Source organism: Mus caroli, unplaced genomic scaffold (genome assembly GCF_978045245.1).
Source record: "Mus caroli unplaced genomic scaffold, Mus_caroli_1 scaffold_18, whole genome shotgun sequence".
Lineage (NCBI taxonomy): Eukaryota > Metazoa > Chordata > Mammalia > Rodentia > Muridae > Mus > Mus caroli.
In genome coordinates this window covers 46,811,269-46,832,544 of record NW_028227273.1, presented here as the reverse complement: position 1 = coordinate 46,832,544, position 21,276 = coordinate 46,811,269, and the positions used below count along the sequence as shown (strand labels likewise).

General features: G+C 51.3%; 1 protein-coding gene, 1 long non-coding RNA gene and 1 pseudogene across 6 annotated transcripts in view; 2 read left to right on the top strand and 1 right to left on the bottom strand.

Annotated features, from left to right (window-relative positions):
* The window catches only part of Foxp4 (forkhead box P4), a 57,146-nt gene extending 53,663 nt beyond the window's left edge, over positions 1 to 3,483 (bottom strand). For all 5 annotated transcript variants that reach the window (XM_021186185.3, XM_021186187.3, XM_021186186.3 and 2 more), the window contains exon 1: positions 2,991 to 3,483. The gene's annotated coding sequence lies outside the window, so the exon portion shown is untranslated. The remainder of the gene's footprint in view (positions 1 to 2,990) is intronic.
* Positions 3,484 to 3,592: 109 nt separating this feature from the next.
* On the top strand, positions 3,593 to 8,028 carry LOC147000403 (uncharacterized). Its single transcript, XR_015045989.1, has 3 exons — positions 3,593 to 3,814; positions 6,015 to 6,157; positions 7,699 to 8,028. It is a non-coding gene; the product is annotated as an uncharacterized LOC147000403 (long non-coding RNA).
* A 5,720-nt stretch (positions 8,029 to 13,748) lies between these two features.
* On the top strand, positions 13,749 to 14,125 carry LOC110284374 (macrophage migration inhibitory factor pseudogene; annotated as a pseudogene).
* Positions 14,126 to 21,276: the final 7,151 nt, after the last annotated feature.

Below are 21,276 nucleotides of genomic sequence, written 5' to 3'. Positions count from 1 at the left end.
GTCTCTTCCAGGAATCCGAGGTCCGCAGACCAGAACCCCCACCCCACCCCATGACAGCACAAGGGTACCCTAGTACCCAGCCTGGGATCTGCCTAGACAGGGTAGGGACTCAGCAAACACTGAGGAAATTACCAGATCAAAGAAAGCCACTCTCTTCCAATCCTCTGGGGGCCCTCCCCTGCTAAGCAAAGGTGTGTTTGGAGTCAGGGGCCAGCAGGATACGCACATTCCTAGCAAAAAGGGACCGACCAGCCAGACAGACAGAAAGGAAGTTTCTGTCCAAAGGTAGAGGAAAGGGGTAGGTGCTCTAGGAAGGAAAGGGAGCAAGTCCCCCAACAAGTTTGGCCTGACCAGCCCTGCTCCCCCACGTTCAGCGGTTCCTCAATTCCAAGCCCCTCCCAGGGGCCCAGCCTTGGCGTCAGGAGAGACTCTAGCCATGGTCTCCTCCATCTTACTGCCAAGGCTGGAAGTAGGGTAGAGGCCATGGTGGAGTGTGTGTGTGGTACACCTGTAATCCCAGCATCCCAGAGGCTACTGCAAAAGAAGCATACTGAGTGTGGTGGGGCCAGCCTAGGCAACATAGAGACACTGTCTCAAGTCTCCCCCTCCTTGCCCAGAAAACAACACAACACACCAACAACAAAACAACCAGGCACTTAAAGAACCCCACAAGCTGAGATTCGGATAGCACAGGATCTGCAGCGAGTGTGTGTGGGGTGTGGAGCACAACAATCCCCGATACCTAGGCCATCTTGCCCACTGAGTCCGAGCCATCTTTGAGTCCGCCAAACTGGTGGTCCACTGCAGTCTTTACACTCTCTGATCTCAGAGCACCTCAGAGCCAGCAAGCCACTTAAGTGTCTCTCCAAGTTCCAGAGAACAGACCCTGAATCACTCTAGCAAGGAATAAGTTTCTCAAGTTTAAGGAGGGGGGGGGGGAAGAATAAGAAAGAAAAAAGGAAAGAAAGAAGAAAAGCTTGCAGACTTCCTACAGCGGTTTTCCGCGGGGGCGGGCAGAGGTCGTCTGAGGCCGACCGCTCCCCTTCAGGAGCCTCCTCCTGGCTCCCCGGTTGAGATCAACCAGGGGCTTAAAATGCCGGTGCCGCAGGGTACCTAGGCCATGGGGCCAACCCACTGAGATTCACGTGGGTGGGAATGGGAAGGGGGTGATGGAAGATTAAGCTTCGCCAGGAAGCGGCGGAACAGCGTGGACCACCCGTTCTTTCTTCGTGGGACACTCGGGCAAACCACAGCGACTGCCGCTGAAACTGCATTCTCTCTTCCGACCCTGAATTACAGACCCAACACTGTCGGTTGCCAATCTAAGCGGGTGCTCTGCAACCCGGGCAAAGACGCTTTAAGTTCGAGGTTAAAAAAAAAAAAATCCCGCATTAGTCAAAATTCTTCTGGGATTGCTCCGGAACCGCCAAACGATGGCTCGGACTCAGGTTTGTTCCTCCCGGCCCCCAAGTCTACTACCCAGCTCGGATCAGAGCGCCGCGGTCCGCCGGGTCCCGAGACCAGTGCAAGGGTGCACGCCACAAGCGCTGATCTCCAGACATCTGAAATCCCAGGTGCCAAGGAAGGGAACCTGGAAACTCACAGGGCAGTGTTGGCGCAAGAGGCCCAGGGTGCAAAGAAGAGGGGCACTGTCTGAGAGAAAGAAACCCCGCTGATATCCCCGACCTCCCAACCTACAGAGTCGCCGGATGCAATATCCGAGTGTTCACGAGGTCGCTTTAGTTTCGGGGTGGGGGGTGGGGGGGAGGTCAATCTGTGATGGTTAGAGCCTTTGCCTCAGAATCCGCGTCCCACGAAATCACACGTTCCTTCATACAGGTGGCCACGGCCCCGGGTCTCCCAGGACACCTCACCACCGGGTGCCACCAGGTTCTCCTCCGGTGAAGCTCAAGAAGTACAAGTTTTACGGAGAAGCAAAGTGCAAGATTTGAGCGCCGCGGAGGATGGCCGCGGGCCAGAGGGGCGCTGGGGAGACTGTCTCTGGGAGTCACCAGAGTCCTCAGTCTGGGGGAGTGGACTCCATTGGTCAGTCCGGCAGTCTCATCTCTGGCGGCCGTGGGCCCACTCTCCGTTACCTTATTTCCTCACTCTTAAACCTCACACTACCCCGCAGGAGCTCTGTCCAAATGAGGAGGGTATCCACTAGATTAGCTCCCCACCGACCAGCTCCGGCGCACATAAATAAATACATAAATAAGTAAAAATCACAGGGGCCATTACCAGTCTCTCTCAAGTCCCCAAGAAGTTTTCCGCTTTATCTCAGATCTGATTAAGGGATGCGGGGGGTGTGGGGGGGGGAGAGGTTGACTAGTCTCAGCACTTTCGAAGTGTGACCTCCACAAACCAAGGCGACGAGGTGTTTGAGATTGTTGTCCCCCCTCCACACCAACACACACACACAGAGACTCAAGTCTTTCTGTTTGTCCTGGGGAGTCCCGTGCAGACTGGACTTGGGGGGATCCCAGTTCACCACTTCCCTTCCCGGCTCAGGAAAGTCCGGGCCGGGAAGTATTCTTTGTCTCACTCCGGGAGGGGGGGTCGCGCCCCCTAACACCCCATTCCCAGCAGCGAGGCCAGGAGGGGGCGGAGCCCAGATTCTTGGGGCAGGGCGGGCCTCAGTGGCTTCTCCAAGCCGCCCCCCCCTCCGTCCCGGCCAGCTTCCCGCTGCCCCCCAGCCCCGCGCCTCAGCCCCCACCTGTTCCCCAGACAGCTCCGATCGGCTGGGGGCCCGGGCCGGGGGCAGGGTCTCTCAACTCACCAGGGTCAGTGCGCCGCGGCCGGCCCAGCTGGAACAAAGTGCTCCGGCCCCAGGCCGGGCTCCTCCCGGCGCCCGACGCGCCTCGGGCGGGCAGTTTGCAAACACAAAGTGAGCCGGGGAGCAGCCGAGAGAGTGAGCGAGCTAGGGAGTTGGACGAGTCCCCGGCCCAGCCCCCACCCGGATCCCTGGGGTCCCTGAATCGTCCACCTACCTGTCCGGCCCGGCCGCTCAGTGCGGGCTCCGGCCCGTCAGCCCGCACGGGGCATGGGGCTCGCTCGGGTCGCAGCCCGGGCCCGCCGCCACTCGCCGGGGCTGCCCCTGCGCGCCGCTCCGAAGCGATCTTTCTAGCGCCGATCGCCGCGCGCCTCAGCCCCTTGGGGGCATCGCACTTTGTAGAATGGCTTGGCTCTCTCCGGCTTCCGATCGTCCTTCCCCGGGCTCCGGCGACGCTCCTGAGCTCGCTCCGGCTCCGGGGCTCCGGGACCCCGGCGTCCCCGCCCCCGGCCCAGCCCTGGTTCCGGCCCGGGCTCCTCCCCGCCGCGCCGCGGCCGCCTGCGCCGCGCCCTGATCGCGTGTTGGGGGGCTCCGTCCCGGCAGCTGGTGGCACTGTCCGGTCCTCAGGGGCGACCGGCTCCGGACTCCGAGGGGCTGCGACTGAGCCCCGGCTGCGAGTGGCTGCGAGCGATCGGCGCGCGGGCGGGGCACACCGGGCGGGGGACCGGAGGGGTGGAGGGAAGGAGGGAGCGCGCCGAGCGACAGGGAGGAGGGAGCGAACGAGCGAGCGGCGGAGGGAGGGGAGACTAACTTCTAGTGCTACCATAATTCGCCTAAAGCAGGTGCAGCCACTTTTCCCCCTGCGAGGCGGCCAGCGGCAAGCCGAAGAGGACCACGTGGACCAAACTTTGGGGAAGGAAAAAATGGGGACGTGGGGCTACAGATCTGCCAAAGTCGATAGGCCGTAGAGGTTCACAGTGGACTGGGGACCCATCCGATGGGAGGCTTTATTAACTCTGGCCTTTTCCTGGAGCCTTGGAGGTACGGCCAAGTCCTGCTGGCACACGGTTCACTGGTTTCGGGCGGGCTGCGCCTGGCGTGGGGAGTGGTCAGGACCCCCCCCCCCCCCACGAGTCCGAAGCCGACGTCCAGCGCGGGCCCTGCCGCGCCTCCCTCTGACTCCCCACTGTGTGGGGGCTGGGGCTGGGGAGGCTCTTTCTGGGCTTTGTGAACAGTCTTTTCTCCCATCCCGGCGCGCACGCGCTGCCGCCTCGGTCTGCAAAGGGGAATTTCCTATAAAGTGCTGTGAGAACCGATGGAGAAAGGGCTTCAGGCTGGATCCACGCGGGCCAAGCACAGAGCAAAGTCGAGGCAATTATCTGAACAAATTAGACTGTAAACAAAACTTGGCGTCCCTGAATACCGCTTGTGCCCAGGGGGACCGTGAGGATGGGAGTGGGGGTGGGGGTGGGGACGCTGGTGTGTGTTTGGGTTGGGAGGGGGAAGTCCGGGCACGGAAAGGCCCAGGTTCCGAGGGGGAGGACTAAGTTGGGTAGCAGGAGCCAGGCTCAGACTGGTGGAGAACTAAAAAAAAAAAAAAAAATCCTCCCACTCTCTACCCAAACATCTTCCCTTTTGGGTGTGTGAAGAGGTGAGGAGCACGGCTTAGGGACCCTCCGTGTTTGGCCCACCCTGCCCAGAGAAGTTATGGGTTGAGCACAGGAAGGCAGTGACTCTAGGAGACCCTGTTGGCTTCGGGTTACCTTGAGGCAGGTGACCATGAGCAGGCAGACCCATGCCCCGTGGAGGATGAACTGGGTAAGGACTGGGCCTAGTTTCCTGGGGATAACATATTTTGGAGAAAATTCTTAAAAAACAAAACACAACAACAGAAAAACGGGTTTCTGAGATAACAGCTTAAGCAATTTCTGCTCCCCTATTCTGCCCCTTTTCCGTGGGCCAGGAGCTGGAAGGTGGTAGTTACAACCCAGCTCTGAAGCATCTCTGTTTGCCCAAGTGGACAGACGCAAAGAGCGCAGACAGACCCTGCTGAAGTTTTGCAGACACACAGGTGTCAAGCTGGATAGGGCTGCTGTGCCGCTTGTTTAGGTATTTGCGTTGAGCTCTCCCACCTAGCCACGCCCACAGCCCAGCTCTTTTATTTGGACTGCATAGTGACCTTTCCAGTAGAAATGAAACTCAAATGACTGTAGGTGTAGTGGCCAGCTCTTGGGTGGTAAGGGCAGAAGGTTCAGCAGTTCAAGGTCATCTTTAACGACAGATGGGGTTCCAGGCCAGCTTGGGCTACAAGAGACCCTGTTTCAAAAATCCAAAGCAGTGCTGGCCAGATTGCTCAATGGGTAGAGACACCTATCAATTCCCTAAAGTTGGACCCTGGGACCCACATCTTGAAAATATTCTCTTGGGCTGGAGAGATGGCTCAGCGGTTAAGAGCACTGGCTGCTCTTCCAGAGATCCTGAGTTCAATTCCCAGCAACCACATGGTGGCTCACAACCATCCGTAATGGGATCCGATGCCCTCTTCTGGTGTGTCTGAAGACAGCAACAGTGGACTCATATAGAATAAATAAATAATTCTTAATAAAAAAAAGAAATAAGGTATTTTTATCTGACTTCTGCGCATGCATGCACACACATAAAATAAATTATTTTTGTTTGTTTTTAAAACATCTTTTAATCCAAAACAAACAACCAAAGTCAAGGACTAGATGGTAGCTACCATGTCAATCTTACCTCCTGCCAGGTATGCTGGCTCTTTGAATCTTCATGATTATTCCACGGGGAAGATCTTTTGTTAGCTCTGCTTTATCTAGGAGGAAACTGAGGCCAAAAGGACACTCGCCATGTCGAAGTTTACACCCTAGCTAGATGGAGCAGTTCCAACCGGAGCAGTTTGTCTCGGACAGGGTTTCATTCTGGAGCTCTTGAACCGGAGGGTCTTTGTATTGCCTTGTGTGGAGAGGCAGCTGAGTGGCATCATGGTATACAAACAACCAGGGACCGTTGGGCTAGTGACCCTGCTCCAAAGTTTTCTTCCCATCTTGTCTACAACAGGGGCTAAGGGGAAAGTAGCAATGAGAGACTGACAAGGACAGAGAAGGCAGGTGTGCGCTGTCACAGAACTCTGCCCCCTTACTTTGCCACAACAGTTCCTTTCTTGCTTCCACAGGGCATGCTGGGAAAATAACTTTTGCTTTTTTTTGTTTTTCTTTCATTTCAGTTTACCCCTCTACTCAGGCCCACTCAGTCCCCTGCGGGACTGTGGAATTTTCGAGTCAGAGTGGGAAGCCCAAGGGAGTCAGAAGACCCCATCTTGTCCTTATTGAGGCAATTCAGGGGAGAAAACAGACCTCTTGAAAGAAGGTAACAGAACAGACAATGTCTTGGTCACAGTAGCCAGTTCAGAGTCCTTTCTGTGTGTGTCAGTTTGGAGGGGTTCCCCACAGGAATCCTAAGTTCCCCAAGGGGCTCACTGTGACCCTCCTATCCCAGCATGCAAGGCAAGAGCAGAAGCCCAGGTGGTCCCCTCCCCGCAAGCCCCATACCTGCAGGCCTGACTGGAAGACAGAGGCCAAAGTCAGGACCATGAGGGTGGAGTCAGGCAGTCTTAGGTTGAATGACATCCTAGGCACCAAAGACATTTGCCCTGGACAGATGATAGTTCTCAGCCTCCCTCCCTTCAGTCACAAGATTGAAAGGATGCCTTCCTAAGGGGGGAGAGCGTGAAGAACGCTTGTGCAAAGCTTACTGACTTGTGCCCAAAGTGTTTTCCTTAAACACTTAGTTTTTCTTTTGTGAGACCTGGTTTTCCTTATCTTTTCCCCTCCCTCCCTCCCTCCCTCCCTCCCTCCCTTCCTCCCTCCCTCCCTCCCTCCCGTTTGTTTGTTTGTTTGTTTTTCAAGGCTGGATTTCTCCTACAATAGCCCTGGCTATCCTGGAACTCACTCTGTAGACCAGGCTGGCCTCGAACTCAGAAATCTGCCTTCCTCTGTCTCCCAAGTGCTGGGATTAAAGGTGTGTGCCACCACTGCCTGGCCGAGCCCCAGTTTTCTTAAGGTGACCTCAGAAGGGCCAAATTATAAGAGCTGCCAGTTAGGAAATTCTGGAGTGTACTAGGCCATCTACAGCCGCTCCTGTCCCATTCTACAAGCAAAGATGGCTCCCAGAGGTGGAGTAACTTGCTTAGGATCACAAAGCGAGGAGGTGCTTGCTATCAAGTCTCTTTTGAGCTGGGGAAACAGACTTTCCAGAGCCTGAGCTGGCCAATAGAGGGAATTGCTTCTGGCAGGAGGCCTGAGATCACTTTAGAGGCCACAATGGTGAGTGTGCATTTAGAAACAGTGTATCTAATCCCACACTCGGAGCACACCCAGATACTTTGTTTCAACTCATCAGGCTGCTAGGGAACTTATCTTTTTTTTTCTTTCTCCTTAAAAGTTTTCAATCATTGTATCTTTCTAGATTTGTGTGTGTGTGTGTGTGTGTGTGTGTATAGGAGCGTTTCGCCTGCATCTATATACGTGCACCACATAAGTGCAGTGCCCAAGGAGGCCAGAAGAGGGCGTCAGATCCGGTCCCTAAAACTGTAGTCACAGATGGTTGTGAGCCTCCCTGTGGGTGCTGGGAACTGAACCCAGGTTCTCTGCAAGAGGTGCTCCTAAAGGCTGAGCCAGTCTCTACTAGTTTCTGAAAGATTTTTTTTTAAATGTATATGTGTGTGTGTGTGTGTCACACACACAAGTGTGTTGGGTGCCTGAGGAGGCCAGAAGAGGGTGAGTCCCAGAAGCTAGAGTTACAGGTAGTTGTGAGCCACCTGGTTTGGTTGCTTGGAACCCAAATCTGACTCTCTGAAAGAACATCATGTGCTCATAACTGCCTCCTCTCTGGCCCCTCTTTATCCCCAGCACACTGGAAGCAGAAGCTGAAGGATTTAAAGTCCTGACAGCAAATTCAAGACTAGCCTGCGATACACCTGAATCTCTACGAAATGTCAGAGTCTCCGATACCATTCTGCTGTATTTATGTCTGTGTCTTTCCTGCCTCCCTGTCACTGATGGACAGTTAGACTCTGGGTGTTTGCCCAGCGTGGCCTCACTGCAGTTCCCTTCCTTTTGTGACCCCCATTTCCCTTCTGCAGAGTTGTCACTCCTGTCCTTCCTCACCCCCAGGTCCCTCTTTCTCTGGAATTTTCTCCCCTCCCCATCTATCATTTGCCAAAGACTGTGCTGTTTGGGGTGGTGGGGGGGAGGCGGTGAGGGATGCAAGGGCAGTTTTTAGCTTCCCACAAAGGCCTCTGTTCCCCAAGATAAATGACAACTTAAACAAAGAAATATTTCATTAAGGGTTGATATCTTAATGAGCTGTGCCAGGATCCTTCCAGGCACTCTGTAGACTCCCCCTTACACTAAGAGGGGGCTCCAGCCCCTACGGGAAGCTTATCAGTTTACCATATTGGCCTGAATAGAAGACCATAACCGTGGGGCTACGTCCCTGGCATGGTGGAGTTGAGACCCATCGGCCTATGTGCCAGAGCCCTGGGGGATGCTTGCAGCAGCTTTAAAATTACTTCAAAGAATACAGACACTAAGATTTGTGTATGTCGTGGTGGTGGACACAGGGACTTTGGGCTGATTGGTAGGGAATCTCTCATTAAAGATCAGGAAATGAACAATGCTACGACAAGCCGTGAGCAGTTTTCCATTAATTAGAGAATGCCATCAACGGGTCACATGAGAGCTCCGCACAGAGAGGTTTCTGTGTGGGGAAAGTGAGCCGGGCAGAGCAGGACCCAGGAGAGCAGCCCTGGTGCCTTCCCTTTCCCTCTATGGTTCTTGAGGTAGGTGAAATTGAGAGGCAATCTCAGTGCATGCCTTTAGTCCCAGCACTCAGGCGGCAGGGGCAGGCAGATCTCTGTGAGTTTGAGGCCAGTCTGGTCTATGTAGTGGGTTCCAGTACACAGGACTATGTGGTGAGACCCTGTCTCAAGAGAGAAACAGAGACAGCGAGAATAGCTCAGGCTGGTCTCAAGGCCAGGACTATGCCAGTCCTCCTTCCTCAGCTGCAATGTTGGACTGAAGGTGAGTGCCGCCATACTATCTACCCACCGTGACATCACCGGCCACCCTGACTCTCACATCCTATCCCATCTAGCACTGAGGATACAAAGCAAGGCTTCGTGTGTGCTGTATGAATCCGTATCACTGAGCTGCATCGACAGCACAATCCACCCACCCAAACAGACAGTGGATGTAAGGTGGCCTTTCTCCGTCCCTATTGGATGTGGTTTATGAGCTGACCTGTTTCTTAGGTACACTCCCCTGAGCCATATTCTATGCCAGGCCTGAACCCCAGGATTCCCTTCCTGGTTCATTTATTCCCTCTTCTTTCTGGCCTCTCCCTTATCACTTAGGATCCGTTCTTCTCCAGACTCATCTACGTTTGACCTCTGGCCTTCTCACCCCAAGATTCTCTCTGTTGCCAGGTAGCTGGAGATTCACAGAGTGAGCAGCTGAAGGCTTGGGTGAGGCGGATGCTAGTGGAGCAGACTGGTACCCTAGGCTGAGTGCTAGGTGTTCTGCACACCACCTCATCATCACCTAGGGCATGATGGGGTTACTGTCTTGTTATGTCTCACCCTGACCACTGCACCCTTTAGCTTCCCACAAGCCAATGCCTGCTTTTCCTTTCTCTGAGGGTTCCTTCCAAGTATCAGAGCCAACTACTCCATAGGGAGGAGTCCATAAATTTGGGGAGTTAATCCTCTCTAGCATAACAGGTAGGATCCGATGTATAAATATCTCATTTAAAAAACAAATCTGCCCATGCATGGGTCCGTGGTAGTCGATTACCACTTGCTAGTATATATACAGCCTTGGGTCGAATTCCCAGCACTGCCAAAGAGAACAAGAAGGAAGGAAGGAAGAACAGAAACGTGGTATGTAGCAGTTCACACTTGTAATTGAAGCTCTAGGGAGGCTGAGGCAGGAGAATCACTATGAATCAGAGGCCAGCATGGGCTACGGAGTGAATATCAGGTCACCCTGGGCTAGAGTGAGACCCTGTCTCAGGGAAACGAACACCACCACAAAGGTGACTAACTCTCAGGCATGCCCACTCCTTGTACCCAAGGGTTGCTGGTGGCACTGGGACCACACTTAGTAGCTGACTTGAAAACACATTCATTGTGTACCTCCCCGTTCACGTCTTATTTCCCCACTCCTCTGCTGAGGCTCCTGTGAGTCACATGCATGCAATGGAATGGGTCCTCTCCCAGCTGCTTTTGTGGGGGGATGGGTCCTCTCCGGCTGCTTTTGTGGGCGTTGCTATGATAGGTCAGTGGACCTTGACCTCAGTCTCAGGATTATAAAGAGCATGGCTTGGGTTCAGTCTGTGGCTTCTGACACAACAGGGATCTCATCTGTCTCCCATGTTTCCCTCAGAGAGTTAGGGTTCAAAGCCATTTCCTGGTTTTGTTAGAGTTTATTGGGGAGCTGGCGGCTTAGCAGGGAAGAGCACTGGCAGCTCTTGCAAATGACTCACATTTGGATCTCAGTACCCACATTGTGGCTCCTATTTGTAATTCCAGTTCCGGGAGGTGGGGTGGGGTGGGGTGGGGGTATCTGATGCCCTCTTCTGGTCTTTGAGGGCACCAGGCACACATATGGTACACGTACATTCAAATACTCATAATACAATAAAATACAATTTAACAAACGTATGTTGGGCTGGAGGAGATAAAGATGTGGCTCAGTGGTTAGGAACACTTGCTGTTCTGGAAGAGGATCAGAGTTTAGTTCCCAGCACGGTTTCGGATGGTTTACAACCTCCTGTAACTCCAATTCCAGGGGATGCTATGCGCTTTCTGATCTCTGAAGGCACCTGTATAAATGCGCACATACATACAAGTAAATACACACATATGAGTAAATACAAAATAGTTTTAAAGATTATTTATGTTTGTTTATTTATTTATTTATTTATTTATTTCATGTCTGTGAGCACACTGTAGCTGTCTTCAGACACACCAGAAGATCAGATCCCATTACAGATGGTTGTGAGTCACCATGTGGTTGCTGAGAATTGAACTCAGGACCTCTGGAAGAGCAGTCAGTGCTCTTAGCCGCTGAACCATCTCTCCAGCCCTTTAAAGATGTTTTTAATGTGTGAGTGTATGCCACATATGTACAGGCGGCCAAAGAAGCCAGAAGGGGGTGCTGGGTCCTCTGGCACTGAAGTTACCCATGGTTATAAAGCACCTGATGTGGGTGCTCGGGATGTCCTCTGGAAGATTAGTAGCTTCCCTTAACTTCTGAACCATTGCTCAGTCTTCCTTGGTATTCACATACTGAAGGTAGAAGGTGAGGGGTGGGTAGGTCCAGTGGACACAGGACATAGGAAGTATTTCTGGGCTATTCAGTCTCCTGTGCCTCCTCTCAGGGCTGCTGGCTGACAGTTCTAGTCAGAGCCTGGGATTGTAGACTGAAAGCTGAGACAGTTAAGTCTTAGGGCCAGAGACAGGGCAAATGAGGAGAAGAACGCCACTAAGAGGGCGGGACAGAAGATGGCGGTTCTTGGGACTCAGGGATGATAGCTGAAGAATCTTTCCAAGCCTTTGCTTAAACAGCATTCTCTACGAAAGGCAACTGAGGCGTGAGAAGGAAAGTTTGCTGCTTTGTGGTGCTGGGGACTGAACTGAGAACCTTTTACATGCTAGGCGAGTGTTCCACCACTGTGCTACATGCCCAGTCCAGGAAGGAATTTCTCACTGAAGTATGTTCATCCTCTGAATGTAGGATGTCCCCCTGCTGAGAACCTTAGGACCAGAGGGGATATTAGTCTGTTTCTTTCAAGAAATATGTATTTAAGGTGTGTGAATGCCTCTGTGTGTGTGTGTGTGTGTGTGTGTGTGTGTACCACATACAACAGCCAATGGGGGTCAGAAGATGGTATAGTATCCCGGAAACTGGAGTAATAGACAATTGTGAGGTGCCACGTGGGTCTGGGAACCAAGCCCAGGTCCAATGTGTACTCTTAACCACGAGCCATCTCTCCAGCCCCCACGGTCAGCCTTTTATTAATATGGGTGTGGAGGCCAGCACCACAAGCAGGATGACCAATGCCTTCTAAGCTGGAGAGAATGGAATAGCATCGTCTTGCCTTACATTCGCTCAGAGGCAGGGCAGCCATAAGGATTCCAGTGGTTTGTTCAGGTAGTATCAGAAACTATTGGTGGGAAGTGGGGTAGAGAGAAGGGAGAGATCGCAGTATTAATACAGGGAATGTACGTACTCAAGGAACCTTGTGGAATGCACCCCAAGTCCCTGCACAGAGGGCCAGGGGGATGGAGCCTGCATCTTTCTCCCCCAGATCCTTGGGCACTGCGGCAGACAGGCTTGCAGATGTCTTATGGTAATACATCCATGTTAGCCTGGGATGGAGAAATGAGTATTTCCTTGACCAGACACGCCCTTCCCACCCCCAGCAAACAGCAGGTGTGGCATTCTAAGTTTATTATCAAAATCTGGGAGACAAGGGAAGGGTCCTGGCGCCTGCCACACTCTGCCCTCCTTAGCTTTCTGTTTGTGTGGGTTTCTGGGGGGCTTCGTCCCTAGCCCATTGTCCCCTCCTCTCCTCTGCACTGGGGGCTTTCTCGCTTCTGAGTTGGACCCAGAGCTGTGCGCACACTAACTTCTTGGGCAATCCCATTGACTCTCATAGTTTGCTTTAGTTTGAAGTTATTTATGTTGCTTGTCAAGATTGTATGTGTATATGTGGTCACGCATGCTATGGCTCATGTGGGGTCAGAAGAGAGCTCTGTGGAGCTGTTCCTCTCCTATCACCTTTATGTGAGCTCTGGGCACTGAACTCAGCTGATGGAGTGTGCATCACTGAGTAGCAAGTGCCTTTAACCCCTGTGCCCGGCCTCTAGGTTTATGTTTATTTTATGTGTGTGGGTATGTTGCCTGCCTGCATGTATGTATGTATGTACATATGTATGCTTACCTAGCACCTGCAGAGGTCAGACAAGAACATCAGATTTCCTGGAACTGAAGTTACAGATGGTTGTGATGTGGGTGCTGGGAACTGAGATCTGGTCCCTTGGAAGAGCAGCAAGTGCTTTTAACTACTGAGCCATCTCTCTATCCCCATACTTTCTTGGATTTAACTACCTCCCATATGTTGGTGGCTTCTGGTATCATCCTACCTTAGATTTTAGCCCGCACCTATTCCTGTGGGCCTCACGGAATAACACACACAAAATGTCTCCAACTCTAGTCATCATCACTGAATCTCCGATCCTCCTGCCTCCACCTCCTGAATGCTTGGATTACAGGTGTGGACCATCAAGGCTCGCTTCTGTGGTTCTGGGGACCAAACCCTGGACGTTGTGCATACTGGGTAGCCACGTCACCATTTGAGGCACACTCCCAGCCTCACATTCACTGATTTCACTTAAAGCATGCTTTTCCCGTGGGTCCACTCAGACCCACTGGGTTCTCCCATCTCTTCCTCTACACATCCAGTCAGCACCTGTCCTGCCAAGCAGCTCCCAAGCGCCTTCCAGAGCCATTCGTTTCCGTCTCTCCATCCACACGCTGCTCGCCACTGGGACCCTCATTACTGATGACCTGGAACATTCTGGTTTCTGTACTGGACCCTTATTTCCAGTCTGATTCTCTCAAAAAAACCTCCCCTCCAATGCATCCATCATCTGTAATAATCAAAAAGCTCTAGGCTAGGGGCTGGAGAGATGGCTCAGCAGTTGAGAGCACTGGCTGCTCTTCCAGAGGACCTGGGTTCAATTCCTAGCACACACATGGTAGATCACAGCTGTCTGTAACTCCTGTTCCAGGTGATCTGACACCCTTGCACAGACATACGTGTAGGCAGAACACCAACGTACACAAAAGTATTTTTAAAAAGCTCTAGCCACGATCGCAGTCTCTCCGCCACCATGCTTATGTTCATCGTGAACACCAATGTTCCCCACGCCTCTGTGCCACAGGGGTTTCTCTTGGAGCTCACCCATCAGTTGGCGCAGGCCACCAGCAAGCCCGCACAGTACATCGCAGTGCACGTGGTCCCGGACCAGCTCATGACTTTTAGCGGCACGAACGACCCCTGCCACCCCTGCGCCCTCTGCAGCCTGCACAGCATCAGCAAGATCAGTGGCTCCCAGAACCGCAACTACAGCAAGCTGTTGTGGGGCCTGCTGTCCGATCGCCTGCACATCAGCCCGGACCGGGTCTACATTAACTATTACGACATGAACGCTGCCAACGTGGGCTGGAACGGTTCCACCTTCGCTTGAGTCCTGGCCTCACTTACCTGCACCGCTGTTCTTTGAGCCTCGCTGCACATAGTGTTCTGTGTTTATCCACCCTTATCGATGCCCACCTTCCGGCTGGGAGAAATAAATGGTTTAAAAGGAACAAAAAGAAAAAAGCTCTAGATCAGACATAGTGGTCCACACCTCTAACCCTGGCAAGCTGGAGGTTGAGTCAGGTGAGCCACAAATGGAAGGACAGTCTGGGCTACACAGCAAGAACCTGTCATAAAGGGCAGTGAGGACTGAGCAGGTGAGACTATAGCACAGTTGAAAGAATGCTTGCCTAAGACTTGTGAAGCGCTGGGTTTAATCCCCGGTACTAAATAAGCAGGCATTATGGCACACCTCCATAAGCCTAGTATTCAATGTAGGCTAGAAGCCAGGAGTTCAAGGTTATCCTTAGTGACTTTGAGACCAGCCTGGCCTATATATTTGATCCTGTAGAAGAAAGGAAAAGAAAAGTCATGCCTGGTGGTGGTGGTGCACACCTTTAATTCCATGACTTGAAAGGAAGAGGTAGGTAGAGCTCTCTGGGTTTGAGGCCAGCCTGGTCTACAGAGGGAGTTCCAGAGCAGCCAGGGTTATACAGAAAACCTGCCTCAAAAAAACAAACAAAAACAAAGAGTTATATGGTCAAGAAACTTTAAGAAATATTTATTATTATTTACATATATACGTAAATGATAACACACACACACACACACACACGCACACTGTATATGTGCACGTGCCCACAGCATCCCTTAGATGCTGGGGTTACTAGCAGTTGTGTGCTGCCTGATGTGGCTGCTGCACTTGAACTCCACTTCTCTGCAAGTATAGCACATGCTGGGCTGGTGAGATGGCTCAGCAGGTAAGAGCACTGACTGCTCTTCCAAAGGTCATGAGTTCAAATCCCAGTAACCATATGATGGCTCACAACCATCCATAACGAGATCTGACACCCTTTTCTCAAGTGTCTGAAGACAGCTACAGTGTACTTAAATATAATAATAATTAAAAAAAAGCACATGCTCTTAACCATTGAGCCTTCTCGACAGCCCATGGAAAAAAAAACCTTTTTAAAAGCAAGTTCACTTTTAACTATCCTGCATTCATGAAGCCATGGGTTCAATTCAGAGTGCCAGGCTGAAGTTCTCATGTACTGCCCAAGACCCATTCCAGGGAGTAAAAGACCTTCTCACGTAACCCTAATGATCTGAGCTACATCCCTAGGACCCATAGCAGAAAGAGAGAATGGACTCCTGAAAGCTGACCCCTGACCTCCACACATTCCACGCGCACTCCATAGCACCTGTTACAGTCATACCCAGCACACACACACACACACACATGCATGCATACACACACAGAGAGGCACACACATGCACACACACACACAGCCACGCACACTAATAGTAATTTCATTCATATATTTTTCATTCAGCACCCTGGCCAGACACACAGGGTGCAGGGTGTGCTTTCTCAAAACCTCCTATCCCAGCCTGTCCACCACCAGCTCTGTCACCTGGCACTTGTGCTGTGCAACCAGGCCTCCTCTAACCTCTGTCCTCCATCCGGAGTATCGTTTCTCCCATTTGCTTTCACTGCCGAATCCAAGACCCATCCTGACGCACCTCCTCTTGGAAGTCTTCCCTGAATTACACACTCTTCTTTTGTGAGCTTATATCAGTGCAAGTATCAGAAAAGCCACTTCAAAGGGGGCTTAAATAACAATAGAACTGGATCAGATGCGTTCCTGGAACGGCCAGACCCAGTGTAGAGGTTTGCTGCTGTTGCTGTGTGCTCTGGGACTTAAAAATAACACAGTAGGGCCTCCTATTGCTACTTCTGCCTTTCTCTGAGCGAGCTTTGTTCGCAGAGGTCTTGACTGCCAGTAGGCTTCAGGCTCTCACCCTGCCCGGTTCCGTCCAGAGAAGTGTTCAAGCAAGCACTGGCATGTCTGAACCTTACAGAGGCTTTCCTTGGCCCATCACATCATCAAGATGGACAAGGGTTCCCTGAGTCCTGCTGGAAAGACTGAATCCTGCCCACTATCTTCTCTGTAAGTGAAGTTGCACTGGGGCTTGGCCACACCCATCTGTTTATGCACGACCAGGGCTGTTTAGTGGCAAGTAGGAGAAGCAGAGACCAGAACACTGTTTTTGCAGTGATAGAGAGAAAATGCTTAGGCTTTGCAGCCTGAGGTCAAACTAAGGATGTTATGTAGGGATTCATAAAACGTGTTATTGATGAAAAATTAAGATAATAATTAGCCATTTCTTTCATAGAGGTGGTCTATCAAGGAGACGCAGAACTCAGGAAAAGGATGCTCCTTGATTTTTTTTTTTTTTGTCTTGGTTTTTGGTTTTTGACATCTTAATATGCAGTCTTTGCTGACTTAGAAAAACCAGGCTGGTGTAGCTTTTTTTGTTTGTTTGTTTATTTGTTTTTTGGGGTTTTTTTTTGGCTCTTTATTGGGTTCTTGTATATACCACCCTTCTCTACCCCAATGCCTTCCAACCCCCACAACACTAGGTAGGAGAGAAAGAAGGTTGGTTAAAGGGGGAAGGAGGTATAGACCTCTTTAGACTATTCCCTACTGATTAGGGGCATCAAGTTCCTTGGGGCAAGTCCAATTTTCGTCAGCAGAATATCTCCAACCAGCAATCCAGCAATAGCAAAAGCAGCAGCAGGGGCTGAGAGCTGCAGCCGCCGCAGCCCCTCTCAGGACTCTCTCGTTTATACCTTCTCCAGAGTCCTTAGAATTCCAAACGTGCCAGGCAGTGGTGGCGCACACCTTTAATCCCAGTACTTGGGAGGCAGAAGTAGGCAGATTTCTGAGTTCGAGGCCAACCTGGTCTACAGAGTGAGTTCCAGGACAGCCAGGGGTATACAGAGAAACCCTGTCTGGAAAAAACCAAAACCAAAACAAACAAAAAAAAAAAGAATTCTAAACGTAAACTATCTGCAGCTGGTAAAAATCATGCCTCTCCTAGCACACGAGATAAATCATAATTAGTGGCTGCAGACAATCCGAAGTGGCCCCATGTTCAATCCCTGGGATTAAAACAAAAGTATCCACATAGCATAAGTGGGTTTTTAAAGGAACCAAAAATCTCACTAGAGGCTGGCCTTGACATTCACAGAGATCCTCCTGCTTCTGTCTCCTGAATCCGGGATTAAAGGCACACACCGATATTGCCTGGCTTCTGTTCTCTTTCCACAGTGTCAGTCCCAGGTTTCATTCTAAGGTCACCAGGCTCGGTGAGAAGCACCTCTGTTTGCTCCGCCATCTTGCCGGTCCCAACATTTCCCGTAATTGATAATATGGTTTGAACCTGAACTAACCCCTTGGCTCCTGAGTTCAATGCTTGGTCCCTAGCTGGTGGTCCCTATTTTGGGAGGTTCTGGAAACCTTGGAGAGGTGGGGCCTGGCCTGAGGAAGAAGACCTCTAAGGGTAGGTGGGCCTTTGATGGTTGTGCCTGCCTCCTGTCTTGTTCTCTGCTCCCTAGTTGGCCATGATATAAAGGATATTTGCCACATGCCCTTGACACCATTGTCTAAGCTGTTCCTCATGTCTGTTTTTCTGTGATAGACTCTCTGAGACTGTGAGCCACCCCTGCTCCTCCCAGCCTAACCTCTGCATTTGTCCCTCCCCACCCCTCCCCCCACCACCCCCCATCCCCCTCCATCTTAGCTCCCTGTCCCTGCTTTGTGCTTTACCAGAACTGTGGTCTGGGAATTGTGAAAGGAACAAGTATAGCTAGACACAGTGACACACACCTTTAATACCAACGCTAAGGCGGCAGAGACAGAGAGATCTGTGTGACTTCAAGGCCAGTCTGATCTACACTTGGGGAGTTCTAGGCCAACCAGGGCTACATAGAGAGAGCCAGTCTAAACAAACAAACAAACAAAACAGGAAAGAAAGAGAGGGAGGGAGGAGAAAGGGAGGAAAAGGAACATAGAGTTGGATCCAAACTTACTTCCTATTATCCAAATGATAGTAAAGAATTACCTATTACAACTAAAGCCACTCTGGGGCTGGGGATGGAGCTGAATAGACAGAGCTCTTCTTTTTTTTTTTTTTTTTTTTTTTTTTGGTTTTTCGAGACAGGGTTTCTCTGTATAGCCCTGGCTGTCCTGGAACTCACTTTGTAGACCAGGCTGGCCTCGAACTCAGAAATCCTCCTGCCTCTGCCTCCCGAGTGCTGGGATTAAAGGCGTGCGCCACCACGCCCGGCGACAGAGCTCTTCTTGTCTAGCAAGTGTATAGTGATAAGTTTGAGCTCAGCACTGAAACCCTGGTGGAATTCTGTGCTTCTGTAATCCCAGTATCCCAGAGATGGAGGAAGGAGGAGCAGAAAAGCTCAGGTTACAGAAGTTGGTGGTGAGACTGGGCTATAGGAGACGTTTCGAAACACAGCTGCACTTAAGCGCTAACACACACATACATATATACACGCATGCAATATACTCATACACTCGAGTACACACACACACACACACACACACACACACACTCTGGTGGCTCATTCATACCATCCTAGCTTTGGGGATAGTAGATGCAGAAGCCTCAGGAGTTCAATGTCATGTGCGGTTACATAGTGAAGTCAAAGCTAACCTGGGCTAAGTAAGATCCTGTCCCCAAACGGCAAAACTGGTTTGGGATTGTCGTCTTAGCCCTGCCTGCTTAGAATGCACGAAGCTGCCTGGGGTTTGTCCCCAGAGCCATTACACAGGCAAGCAAAGAATGCGCTTAGGGTCTTGGGGAGAAAGGAGTTGAAAGAACTTGCTGCTTTTGCAGAGGACTCAAGTTTCGTTACCAGCACCCACATGGTAGCTCACAACTGTCTGGGACTCCAGTTTCAGGGTATCTGACACCTTCTTTCAGCCTCTGAAGGCACCACCATATGTGGTGCACATGTGTATGTGCACCTATATACGTAAAATAAAAATAAATCTTAAAATATATATATTTGCACGCTTGGCTGGCAAACTATAAAATACGAAAGCAGTCAGTTTGTGGGGCTGTGGCCTCCTGGATAAGGCAGGACCCAGTGGAAGCAGGGGACAGGTGAAGCAAATGCAGATGGCCCCGCCACTCTGGGGCTTAGTGCAAGGGGCTGTCTTGGTTAGCATTGGTGTTGGAGTCTATTTTAAGTTTTATTTATTTTGTGTGTGGTTGTGTGTGTGTGTGTGTGTGTGCCCCAGTGTGAGTGTGGCAGTCAGAGTCTGTTACTTCATTCCTGGAACTTTCAGGGGTCCGTTCTCTCCTGTCACCACATAGATCCTGGGCACCAGACTCAAGACATAGAGGCAAGCACCTTTACCTGCTGAGACATCCTGTAAGTCCGGGGCCATTGGGCCCCTTCATGGTGACACATCACTGTAAAGTTGGCAAGGCAAGGGTGGCTGAGTCCTTCTCAGAGGAGAGGAGCCCCACAAGATCTGTCTGGGATACTACTGAGGACTCAGAGACACGGGCTTTCTGACATGACCCAGGCTTTGTGGTGGGATTATTATGCTGTCCCCAGATTGGATGGCTGAGGTGGCTGAAGGTGAATGGGAGCAAGCCTATGTGCTAGACCATAGAAAGGCTCTGAAGTCTTTGGGTAACGAGACGTTTCAGTGGGTGACGTCACCTACAGTCAGGCCTAGGACCTTCATCAAGGCCTGCCTGATCTGTAAAAGTCCCTATCTCAAAAAACAAACAGGTTTCTCCTAAGGTTTGAGGGAGAGGATCTTCTCGTCAAGCGTCAGGAGCCTCTGGATGCTTCTTGCTTAGCAGACCCATCACTCCAATTTCCCCTTCAGTTCCAGAACTCTCTCTTCCACATGTTGCTTTCATAGGAACAATTTTGAACACAACTCCTAACGCCTTAGGGCCACCCAACTCCAGTTCTAGTTCCAATTCCTCTTTTCTGTTTACATTTACTAACATCCGGTCATCAGAGAAGGTCATATTCCAAGGTGCTGGCTGTTAGCATCACACACACACACACACACACACACGATGGTCTGAGAGAGGAATAAAATTCAGCTTCTAACACTACCCCTGGCCATAAATTCTGCATGCTGACGTATTCTCCCACAGTGACAGCTATCTATCTATACACACCCATATTCCCAGGTCACAAATACTGCAATACTCAACCAGGACCTCACACCTCCTTGGTCTCATATAGTTCAGCACAGGCCTTCTTGCTCTGTGCTCCACACCATGCACTCAGTGGTGGCCACACTCAGAGGCCACCCTGGTGGAGGTCACGCTTGGAGCCCTAGAGGCTTGCAGCCTTAGACTAGGTTTCTGGTCTCACATCCCTTCCCATTCCTTCTCCTTCTGACTCCTCCCTTCTGCTCCAGCATCCCCTGCCTCCCACCAGACCTGAACCTGGCAGCTCTGTCCTGTCCTAGAGGGGCCACCAGAGGATGGCCCTTTGCCTTCTAGAATCAGGTACTCCCTTATACAACGGCTTTCCTCTCTCAGAGATCCTTCTTCACCTCTCTATCCTCTGACTCCATGAGTAGCAGACTTTCTAACAACACACACACACACACACACACACACACACACACACACACACACGAGATCTAGACTCTCCAGCACACACACACACACATTATCATACACATACAACACATGTGCACCCACAGGAGACCTAGCCTCTCTAACACACACACACACACACACACACACACACACACACACACACACACACACACACACACACTCACATACCTATCCCCTCCAGCAGCCCCACGGCAGCAGTCTGTTCCTCATTATGGGCCAATGGGCCTGTTTACTCACCCAGCTGGAGATGGTTAGAGAGTGATAAATAATGAAAGAGAAAACAGGCTTTTCCCCTCTGCGGCTTCTATTTATGTAACATGTGTCACAGCGGACTCACAGGCTCTGGTTCGGAGGTGATCGCAGGAAATAGTTTATTTTTTCCGGACAGTGGCTTAAGGGGTGGGGTAGAAGGCCAGGGTTTGGGTTTCTGGTCTCACACCCATGGGAGTTTCAGAATCTGCCTTCCAGAATCCTCTTATGATGCCTTGTCTCTTGACAAGATCTCACTGTACTGCCTCCCACCCTGGATTCACACCCGGGCTTGGGACTGCCTGATAACAGGGGATCTTCTACTGCAATTTTTTTGGGAAGGAGTC